The 12,874-nt window shown below is 32.8% G+C and overlaps 2 protein-coding genes across 11 annotated transcripts in view; both read right to left on the bottom strand.

The window, feature by feature from the left end:
* LOC127837992 (zinc finger protein 729-like) overlaps positions 1-12,874 on the bottom strand; it is a 462,677-nt gene that overhangs the window by 65,166 nt on the left and 384,637 nt on the right. The window lies entirely within an intron of this gene.
* Positions 1-12,874, bottom strand: part of LOC127837993 (gamma-aminobutyric acid type B receptor subunit 1-like) — a 399,001-nt gene that overhangs the window by 341,681 nt on the left and 44,446 nt on the right. The gene's annotated exons all lie outside the window — the stretch shown is intronic.

Here is a 12,874-nt window from a genome sequence, read left to right as displayed (position 1 = left end):
AAAACGTAAAACATAAATTCAATCAGCTTCGCAAATAGGACCCGTGTACGAACTATCCACTTGCTATCTACAAGGCACGACACCATTCTGAGCGAATTTTCAATTCCTTCTTACAAGTGAATAAGAAAGGTGTAACAGTGCAAAAAAGAAACACTGCAAACATTTTTCGGAACTATTCTCACTTTAAATGCAACCATAAAACATCGTCTAAGAGAGGCATCAAATAATACGAATGCATATGCTTATTTGTTGCATGCAATAGTTAATTAGCCGTCTTTAAGACCTGGAGCTTTGCTATCTAAATATCCAGACGTACTCTTGCTTGTATATTGGCACTATAGCTTGAATCGTTTTTTTGCATGGTGGCACTTTAGCTTTAAACGTCTTTGATTGTTTAAACTTCGACTTGAAGTCCAGAGCAGGCCTTAAACGATCTCGATTTGTATGTGATATAAATTTCAATATAATATGGTTAGCGTTTGTTTTCATTTAAATGGACACGTATTTTGTTAAACGTGGAGCTAAGTAGATAGAATAGACGACCACACATCTATGAAAAACCACCATGTTTGCACAGACCGTTCCAAGGCGCTAAAACATATTACTCGACGATATATTTATTTTCTTCTAGTTGAATTTATTTTTCAAAGGTTGTGGTGCCAGCTGTAATAATGTCATTGTTTAGTGTTGCGGTCGTTGTTTAACTGTTGTATATTGCATACAAAATTAAATAAAAGACAATCTAATAGTAACGAATATGTATGTAGTGGTTTTATTGCTGTAGTTTCATTACTCCCATCTTGCACTGTGCCGTGTTTTGTTCGTAACTGATCATTTGCTGTCAAGACAGTTCCGCAATAAAATTCCGCAGATATATTTGAGACACAAAATGCCGCCCGTGCTTGTTTTATTTAAGGCATTATTAAATACATTTAGTTACAAAACATTTCTAAGAAAATTCAAAACACAAAACCTAACGGCATTAAGCAAAAAGTTAGAACGGCCCTGGTAATCCATCTCAGTACTGAATAGATCATAGTGTGTGAAGTGTTGATGCTAATACCAATTATTTTTTGTTCAATAGTCTCGATATAGTCAAGATTAAGCTAGGCCGCGATATAAACCACATAAACGACTCTGATCAAATAGAGTGTCGCCATCATTTATCCTTCGGTAAATATTTCGATATTTGACAGTGGTCACATAATTTATAAGTTGAAACTCTGTATTGTCATAGAGCCAATTATCTTAATTATATTCATTATGACATTTAACCAATATATTGTTACCTTTAGCGGTTGCACGATATAATACACGTTATTATTTGATACAACCAAACCATAGTGACTCAAACAATTATACTAACAATTTATACAAGTTATGTACTTTACAATAATTAATGTATCATAATTCTTAAAACGTAGTTACTAAGGTGTCACTTAATAAAATCATTCAACAATAAGAAACAATATGTATTCGTGCATTTACGCCAAATATCAAACTACCAAATGCTGTGTAATGGTAATGCATTCTTGGAAGTAAAAAAACGTAGTGAAATTAGTAACACAGATCGAAAACCCGACATGAACAATGGAATAACCGAGATTCACTGAAATGAACGGTCCGTTCACAGAACTTCACTTACATTAAAGCTCTTACAAAAATTTCCAATTATGATCCAAACATTGCCTTTTGAAAGAAGCACACGGAAGTATGAGTGAAATTATCTTAAATAAATATGTCAATAGATATGGCTTCACTTCCGGTAAATATCCCACTTCTTAGTTTAGAATTTTACGATAACAAACAATTATTCCAACGAATTATTAAATGCTCGGTAACGAACGTAAATTTTAATTTTCTGTTCATACACTTTAAAAGCATAGTTATCAGGTGTTCGCCACAGAACAAGACAACACAAAATTAAAGGGGCACTTTCACGTTCGGTTTAATTGATAAAATTAAGTTATGATATTTGTGATTTAACAGTAATAATGAAAATTTACCATGCTCTAAAATAGCCATTATATGCATCTTTTGACTTTTTAAAAACCTGAAAATTATAAAGCGTTGCAACGCGAAACGATTTAATAATTTGGAGAGTTCTGTTGTTGTCGTTATATTTCGTGAAGCTACGAGGTTTGCTTATATAAAGTATAAAATAAATCATTCATTGTATGAGCACGGACGACCGAGTGGTCTAAGTGGTAGACTTTTACTCCAGGACTCCAGGGTCAGTGCTTCGAGCCATGTTATGGTTACTTTTTTTCTTTTTTTTCTTTAATTCTTGATTTTTTACTGGAGCGTCTTAGATCCCATATTTAAATTTATCAATATAAAGCCTTTAATAACACATTTTAATACATGCCAAAATCTGTGGAAATGCCCCTTCAAAATGTATATCAATTAGAACTTCATATCAGGAAATTGAAGCTTTAACTCAAAATACGCCACAGCTTTCGTTATTCAAGTGCTAGTTCTGGGACTCATAATAGTTCTTGACATTATGAAGACCCTGACGATTCTACATCAAAATACACCAACTCGAAAGCAACTTGCGCAGCGTTAAGTTTTCATTGTTGTTGTTTATTCTTTTTGGTTCTATTTTTCTAACGTGGGTCGGAGCCTTTATTTATACATTGTGTAAACAGACTGTCAACTTTAAGGCATTACTTTAAGAGGCTTACCGGCTACTGGAAGACGTAATGCTTCATAATCGCCTATTTAATCTGTTAATTTGGTGAAGCCTCTGCGCATAGTATATGGAAATCTGCCCGACGCAGACCGAGCCTTTTGTGTTTTTTTTAGTATTTAAAAATATATACTGGTAATCAGTTTTTGGTACATTACATTTCACGTCAGATAATTGATTTTGATTTTAAACAAAATGCATTAATAAACACTCATGGAAAGGAACTTATCAGTAGCATTAACGACATGAATGTTTGGAGGTATTGCATGCTCACTCATACGACAACACACATGCAACATGATCGTGCCTCGGAAAGTCGTCATTATGTTACTCGGTTACTAATTTGAAAATTACCATGCAACTAAATCGCCTATCAAAAGGTGTAAATCTCCAATACGTTATATTGGCCGTTGGTATCATTAATCATTTGTTTTATCACGTGCTGTGCGTATTTTCATATTATATAGGCACATTGACATTTAACTGATATGAAAGACTAGCGGATGTTTATATGATTGTTTCTCCTGGAACAATGAAATAACCCTTTTATGTGTATAAAAGATGTGATAAAAGATATGGGTTTTCCTTTTGTCTGTGAACTGACCTATTTCAAATATTTAAACTAAGGCCGAGAAGGATGTAATAAAAAATGATTATAAAAATACTTTCAACGAGTTACTTTAAATAAATTAATAACTCTATTTTTGTCACAGATTCGGAAGCACTCTACATAGTGGGGCAAAGAACACTGGTTACGAAGTATTATATTAAAATTGCAAACCATAAGTACCGCGATATAATTAACTATTTTTGAGCGTTTTCATGGCTTTCTGTATATTTTGTAACAAGAAGTGGATCACTTATAAATAGTAACGCATGTTACATTTCTTCATTTAAAACATTATATGACAAAATTCTAAGCATGCCTAAATCTGTCAACGAAGAAAAACAGACAGGTCTATTAAAAGTTCAAAATTGGCATTCATGAATACATTCGATTTCAAATAGAACCATAAATGGATGATGTTTACAGAAGCCGCAGATAAAACGGGTTCACAGCATTTTTATTAAAATTTATTATACCATGTGTCTATTCGGGAGTTTACGAATCCATACACTCCATTTCCTATATTTCGCAGCATATATTTAAACTATTCTTTTGGTTCCACCTTGATTTTGCTTATAAAAGGGCAAATCGACATTTTATTTTGTTCATTTTTATAGCTATAACATTTGTAAACATTTATAAATGATATTACTATTTCATTCAGTCAGTTCATGTGTGTGATATGATTCCACGTTTGGTTTGCTCACCCAGTCCTTCTTAATATCCCCATTACTCAGCATTAGCGTCCTATCTACTACCAAAAACGTTCAGGACTTGCCTTTCTTTGCGTTTAGGAGGCGTTCTCATCACAACGATGGTATGGTTCAGCACAAAAAAACCGTTAAGTCATTAGAAACAATATATTATATTACTTGGCTAATATAAAGATATATGCAATCTGACCCGAGCTCTGGACAAAAACGTATCTAAATTCATATTTTGTATTGGTCGATCCGCACGAGATCAAACATCTGCGACTTAACGGCATCCCGACAACATTTAAGATGTATTTTACAGGATTGCCGACGTTGACGTTCATTTCGTTTTCGAGCCGTTTTATAATGTTTTTACGACATCGCTCGGCGTCTTTAGCAAACCTACCACGTCCTGGGTCATCATAATAACGTATTAACAACGCATGCCTGGTGTGCGGGGGTACATCCGATAGCAATTTACTTTATGGTGTAGATAAATTAACACATCGACTTAATGTTGTCGTTTTACATCATTTAGCACGTCTCTGGATATAGAGCTGCACATATAAATGGGTTTTAGATATAAATTACAAATAACAATAAACAATTAGACAATTGCGTCTCCGTGTTCGTTCGGCGATCGATTTATTTTTGTGCAACAAGAAGCAATCACATCTTCAGCTGGATCTTTGGTTATTTCCGAAACGCTGGTCAATATAATGTGAAACAAGCTATGTTCAAGCCATTCAAAACGTGATATGTTTGTAGCCCATTTGTTTATCGATTTAAAGTTCAATTTAACTATAAACGAGTGTAAAAAAATTAATAAAATATGCACTCTACATTATATGGGTCCTCTTGCAGTGACTGCTACGTTCGATTGCATTCAATTTGATTCATCAATTGTGAACTTTGTGTTCGTACACACTTTAAGCAATGTCCTCCTTATCATTGTATCAATCAAAGTTATTATTCCCAGTCATTCACTTTATCAAGGTGTAACATTCTAATTCAGAGACAGGCATCTGAAGATGGCTATTTGATAACACGTACGGTTTAAAAATATTGCACAAGTCGAAAACTGAAATGAAATGCACTTTCTGTTATGCTATATAGCACACAATTATGTCCAAAATGTAACATTTAAGGTTTATTGCGTTGATTTTTATTATGAATATCAGCCCCTTTCTTGTCAACACAAGTATTGCTAAACTAGAAGAAAGCCAGTGCTTATATGTGGCCTATGTTGCTGAGGATCCTTAATCTTTTACAAAGAAAGAACAAGCACAATAGATTTTATACCGATCCCACAGTTAGAATCAATGGACATCAAGCACTAATCTTTATTGCGTATTAAATGTGTCGGCGAAATTAATCGCCTTCCAGCGAAATGGTCTTCGATGATCAATCTATGAGATAGGACACGACTTTCTTGTACTGACCTTCGATTGACGCCGAATATTTCAAACAGCTTTATTCGTACATTTTCGTGTCGTACATTTCTTTATACAGTCTTTCATATTTAATAAACGTCTACCTGCCTAAAGAATAGCGTTAATATCACTACATGTGGCTTCTTACTCGGTTAAAAAAAGATAATTACTTGTAATATTAATTTGAAATTAAACACTGTTTCGAAAGATGTACGGGGTATTGTAACGTCAAAGCTATTGACATCGATTTATTATATAGTGCCCTGTTTCAACATCATTTTAAGATACATGAATACTTTCTGCACTCCAAAAGTGGGGTGTATAATTTTGACCCCATGCCCGCTAGACTTGTATTGTGTTGTAATTGAATTGTGGGGTGGGGAGAAAATGATCCCGAGCACATTGTATTCATCATGGTCGATGTAACTTCGTCTTTCCTTTCCCTAATTCAATCCTTACCTTCTTTGCACAAGATCTCGGGCACCTATGACCCAATTTGATAAAAGGTTAAACACAGCATCCCTAAGTGTGTTTGGACAAACGCATAGTTTACAGTGTAACCGTGTCAATTATTTGTCAGGAAGTTATTGCCCTTAAAATATTGTTTGTATCAGGCATGTTCTGATTAAGCGCTAGGAATTTATGGTCTGATTTAGGATGTGCGTGATACTTCCATTAATTGTAATGGGACGTTTTTTTCTTTCATAACACATAGTTTCATTCCAGAAAGGATAATGGAATTAACAAATGAATGTATATTTGATTGTTCCCATGCTAACAATCAATCCATCCACCGACTACGAACATAATCCCAAATTAATGATAAAGTACCGTACGTTAAGACATTTATTTCGAAAGCATCATTTTTGGAGTTGAAAAAGTGGTATGCTTACCAAACAATTTTAGTTAAACGTCGATATTTATGTTAAAGTGATATTATGGGCATCTAACAGTTTAAAGGTATCTATCGCAACCGTTGTTTATTTTTGGTGTTTTCACTTCATATACACTTATATTTGTTAATACAGCATTAACATACTATAACAATATCCTGGAAAGACAAAAATAATGCATTTGAATATCAACCTTACTTTCGTTTGACAACTGATCATGCATGTACGATGTGAACCTAAATTAAGTTTTAGTGCAGATTCGTTCGTACGACACACAGACACAATTTTGTTTTACGGATCATTTCGGCTTACTGGGTGGGTCACGTAAGAATATCGAATATAAAATATATTTTTATAAACAACTGGTAGCAAGATGGATTGAAGATAATTGGTCAATAACCACATTTGAACTAACTCTTTTGACCTGTTAATTCTTTTCAGCTCAATTCAACAGTGAAAAATGCCCATAATATCACTTTAAGACTAGGAAATTACATCGTAGAAAAAATTTAATCTGTGGTGTGTAAATAATAAAAAGGCTTTAGCCCTGCCAATAATCAAATTATTGTATGCATCAACCGATTAATTGCCTCAGCTTTTAAAACGCAAATGGCGTATTATACCGTTCAAGAAAAGATAATAAATCATAAATATAATTAACATACAAATATGTCATATGTTCGAGGATAATACATTACCGTAAACATCAATTCTTAGGTAAAAAAACATTATGAAAAAAAAACATTTTTATAATTTATAACAATATCATTTAGCGAATTCATTAAATGCATTTGTGCCTAGTATACTGTTTAAATGTCATTAAAATGGGTTTTTTTGTGTATCTGATGCAGTTTGCGCAGGTCATTAAACATGACAATAATAAACATAAGGATAGCGCCCAATCCCAACAATAAACTCGCTACGACGAATGTAAGAGTTCAGTATTTAATTTATTCTAAATGTCCATTGAAGATCTAACAACATAAACAGATCATATGGATGATATAAAAACTTAAAAATATTGATCGCTACGTGTTGTTCATTTATCAAACAATAAGCGTATTTTATAAGAATGTTGAGATTCGTAAAATGGTAAATGTTCTTTGTCTCAAAAGCCTTCAAATTTATTGGTCTTCGGTACACAGTTTTACGATGCAATTTCAATTTTAAGTTAACCTGAATCAAGACCAAATGGTCGTTTGCATGTCGACACAAGTGTTCTTATATTGAAGGCATATTTGTTTCAGAAATAAAAATGCTTCATCTCGAACAAAATAATGTTTTCTATACTTGTATTCATAAAACAGTTGCTCATCAGCAATTGATGTTTAAACCTATTTTAAAATATTTGTATATATTTCCGCTTCGCTTTTTCAACAATTTTTTTTTAGATACAAGAACAAATATACTATTGTTTGTAGATATGTGTTATTTAAATCCATAGCATGTATCTACATTATTTACGATAGCGTGCAATGTTATCTTCATTTACACGAATCCGAATATACATAAAAAGGTAATTCAACTGTAAATCAAAAAGAATAAGTTTTTCATGTAATATATAATATTGTTTTGCAAAAAGCAGAAACAAACTCATTATCAATACTTTAAAAAAGAAATGGAACCACAATACAAATGTTCCCACTATTCAAGAGTGGTTTAAATCAGTATCACGATCACGTGCCTGCTTTACGTTGAATCCATTTCCGTTTCCGATTGTGACATGAACTGCTGCAAGCCAAATGCTACTGTTTACGATGCCTGGTTAACCTATTGATAACGTGCGGTAATAAATAGAGGATATTTGTTAATGTCATTGTAAGATCGTTTGTTATTTCACGAATGATCATAGAAAATAAAAATATTATATGATCACGAGTGAAATAACAAACGATCTTACACTAACATGAACACATTTTCTGTTTCTTTTATGGCCAATTTTCAAGAAAATAATTAGCGTCTGTTTCCCTTTCGTTGAAAAGTTACCCTTTTCCCGTGGCGTGCCTCAATACATTTCAATACACAAAATGACGTCATTAGTGTTTGCGTGATCCTCTGCCGGAAGAAAAAGTCCAATATTTGATGGTTTACGAGTAAACAAAGCTGAGAGGTTTTAACATTTTATTGTTCTGCTAAAATAAGCAAACACATTAAAGCATAAAATACTGCTAGTGTAACAACATTTACTGAACAGTACATGTCCGTGAGGTCATAAGAATACGCAAATTTGGACAAAAATAGACAAAGTTGTTCCGAAAATTTGTTATTTTCACCGGTGAAAATAGCAATTTGTTTACTTTCACTGCTGTTATTTCACTGCAGATATGTCATCGTTTATCATAAGGATATAAATAAAAAACACATTTTGTATAAGCAATTGCAATCTTTTTAATATTGAAATTTTATTCGTGTGGTGTTGACTTACGATGCATAATTTACTTTTCGCTTTTTGTTATAAATTATTACTCCATTGTGTAGGTTTAACAAACCTTAAAGAAACGTCAAATGGTCAATCATATTAAAGATTTTTTATGTAATTTTTAGTCATATAGTCATGTTAAAGTTATATTTTCATAAATATAGAAACAGTTAAACTGTTCTAAATATTGCATATGTAAACATTAATTAAGAATGACTCCAGTATTTAAATTGAATTTCAAAATTTAAACACAAAATGTAAGCATTTAGAAATGTTACATTTTACACTTAACGTAAGAAATAACGTCCATCAGTTTCTCGAATAAGACCAATGAAGGAACTATCCACTTTCTATCTACAAGCCAGGACATCATACTGAGAGTTTCTTTCTGTTATGATACGAATTTTTAATTCCTTCTTACGAGTGAATAAGCATGGTGTTAAAGTGCAAATAAACTATGCAAACCTTTTTCGAAATTATTCTCACTCTAAATGCAACCATACAACATCGTCTAAGAGAGGCATCAGATAACACGAATGCATATGCTTATTTATTGCTTGCAATTGTTAATAAGCCGTCTTTAAGACCACGAGCTATGTTATCTAAATATCCAGACGTTCTCTTGCTTGTATATTGGCACTATAACTTGAATCGTTTTTGATTATTTATACTTGGATTTGAAATACTGCGCAGGTCTTAACCGATCTTGATTTGTATGTGATGTTAATTTCGATATTATATGGTTAACGTTTGTTTTCATTTAAATTGACATGTATTGTGGTTAACTTTGAGCAAAATAGGAAGAATAGACGACCACACATCTGTAAAAACCACCATGTGTGCACTGACCGTTCCAAGGCGCTAAAACAATTTACTCGATGATCTATATATTTCTCTTTTAGATGAATTTATTGTTGAAAGGTTTCGATACCATCTGAAATAATGTCATTGTTTAGTGTTGCGGTCGTTGTTTTATTTTTCTGTATTGCATACACAATTAAATAAAAGAAAATCGAAAAGTAACGAATATTTATGTATGGTTTTATTGCTGTAGTTTCATTACTCCTATCTTACACTGTGTCGTGTTTTGTTCGTAACTGATCATTTGCTGTCAAGACAGTTCCGCAATAAAATTCCGCAGATATATTCAAGACACTAAATGCCGCTCGCGCTTGATTTATTTAAGGCATAATCAAATACATTTAGTGACAAAAACATACCTGAGACCGTTCAAAACACAAAACCTAACAGCATTAAGCAAAAGGGTGGTACATTATTAGAACGGCCCTGGTAATGCATCTCATTACTGAATAAATCACAATCCGTGCAATGTTGATGCTAATACCAGTCATTTTCTGTCCAATAGTCTTGATATAGTCCACATTAAGCTTGGCCGTGATATAAACCACATAAACGACTCTGATTAAATAGAATGTCACCATCATTTATCCTTCGATAAATATTTAAATATTTGTCGCGACCATCTCAGTGGTCTCATAAGTTGGAACTCTGTATTGTCATACAGCCTATTATCGTAATGAATGTTCATAAAGAAATGTAACCAATATATTGTTACCTTTAGCAGTTGCACGATATAATGCAGGTTATTATTTAATACAATCAAAACATAGTGACTCATACAATTATACTAACAATTTATACAAGTTATGTATACTTAATAATAGTTAATATATCATAATTCTTAAAAGGTAGTTAAAGTGTCACTAAAAAATAATTCACCAATAAGAAACATAATGTTTTCATGCATTTACGCAAAATATCAAACTGCCAAATGTTGTGTAATGGTAATACATTCGCGACATCTTTAAACTATTCAAGAAGTAAAACAAATCTGAAATTAAGAACACAGATCGAAAACCCGACATGAACAATGGGATAACCGAGTTTCATTGCAATTAACGGTCCGTTCACGAACTTCACTTACATTAAACCTCTGACAATAATTTCCAATTATGATGCAAACATGGCTTTTGAAAGAAATAACAGACAATCACTCCAACGAATTATTTAATGCTCGGTAACGAACATACATCTTTAGTTTCACTTCAAACACTTTAAAAACAAAACAAAGTGAAAACAGCGAAACGACGTTTTACTATGGGGCCGTTTTTATACGCTATGTACTGTTTGAAAGCAAAAACATATTGCAGAACATGAAAAGAATAAATGACCCTGGGAATGTGAGTTCGGTTGTAGATTAAATACCAGACATGTGGGGTTTCGGTTAGTTTTCCGGTTTCGGTCACATATCAAGACAACACAAAATTAAAATATATTTTAATTAGAACTTCATATTAGGAAATGACAGCTATAACTCAAAATTCGCTACAGCTCTCATAATTCGCTACAGCTCTCATAATTCAAGTGCTAGTACTGGGACTCATAATGGTTCATGACGTATCGAAGACCGTGGTGATTCTACATCGAAATACACCCACTCGTTAGCATAGCAACTCGCGCAACGTTAAGGATTCATTGTTTTTGATTATTGTTATATGTTATATTTTTCTAACGTGGGGTGGATCCTTTATGTATACATTGTGCAAACGTACTGACAACTTGAAGGCATTACTTTAAAAGGTTTACCGGCTACTGGAGGACGTAATACTCCATAATCATCTATTTAATCTCTTTATTTGGTGAAGCGGCTATGCACAGTGTGTGGAAAACTGCACAAGGCAGACAGAGCCTTTTTTTATTATTTAAAAATCGTTACTGGAAATCAATTTGCGGTACATTACATTTCACGTCAGATAATTGATTTTAATTTTAAACAAAATGCATTAATAGAAACTCATGAAGCTTAACTTAGTAGTAACATTTACGACATGAATTTATGGACGTACTGCATGCTCACTCATACGACAGCATACATGCAACGTGATCATGCCTCGAAATGTCGTCATTAAGTTGCCCGTGTGATAATTAAACAAATTGGTGAATTTCCACAGGCGTAAATCTCCAATACGTTGCATTGACCGTTGATATCATTTATCATTTGTTTCATAACGTGATGTGTGTATTTTCATATTGTATAGGCACATGGGCATTTAACTGACGTATAAGACTAGCGGATGTTAATATGAATGTATCTCCTGAAAATGGTTCTAAAATTTCATTATTACTGTTCAATTGAAGTTAATTCTATTTCCAATCACATTCGTGACAATGCTGTGTCTTAAGGTGTGTGGTATCGATGATATAAAGCTATACAAAAGTTTTTGGGATAAATCATGTCATATCAGTCACTAAGGATAAATAATTCTCATGCATACGTATTAAAGCTACACTTCAAGCTATATTTGTAAATAGTGAAATTAGGAGAAGGTTCTAGTGCAAGTTTTCAGTGGTTGAATAATTGATCAAATAAGTTTGGGTAAGATTCTCTTTCAATGCTAACACATGACATGCTTATTTTATTACAATTTGACTGTGTTAATTTTGTTTTTACAAACAAAATAACTTCGTAGGTAAACAACTTGACTAGTATTTAAAATGTTTATTAACTTTGTTATAGGACGTCATGATATGCTGACGACCTCATTTCACCAAAATGACAGCATGCGATATGTTGGTCAATTATTATTTTACTAGTAAAATCGTTAATAAAATGTTGTCTTGCATTCATACATTATATGTTATAGTTGTTTTAGTGAAAAAGCGTTACAGATGGAATCACAGGACGAGGCATATTTTCTCGAGTGCTAGTGATAAAAACATATTTGTATTTTAGCAATTTCATAGAGATCCTTTGAAAAAGAGGTATTTCACTGAACAAAAACATAATTATTTTAAACCATTGGTAACATTAAGTTGTAAATCTCTAGAGAGGTCATGACGAAAGGAATGAAAGTAATTGTACAGCTTTGAGCTACGGACCTTTTAACCCATGCATGTCTAGCGTCTAGAAAAAAGGCCTTGACAAACAGCGTAGACCCAGATGAGACGCCGCATGATCCCTAAAGGAATTTCTGTAAGAAATATTTTAAATATTAAAATAAATATACTAGACATCCCTAATTTTAAAAATAAATGGATCCAATGTAGAAGGATGGGAGAGTCCACTAGGCATGAATGTGTATATTTCCTGAATTCTGTATTATTCTGTATATAC

This window comes from Dreissena polymorpha, chromosome 7 (assembly GCF_020536995.1).
Source record: "Dreissena polymorpha isolate Duluth1 chromosome 7, UMN_Dpol_1.0, whole genome shotgun sequence".
In the NCBI taxonomy this organism is placed as follows: Eukaryota; Metazoa; Mollusca; class Bivalvia; order Myida; family Dreissenidae; genus Dreissena; species Dreissena polymorpha.
Note: the sequence above shows the minus strand (reverse complement) of the source record. Positions and strands in the feature narration are given on the sequence as shown.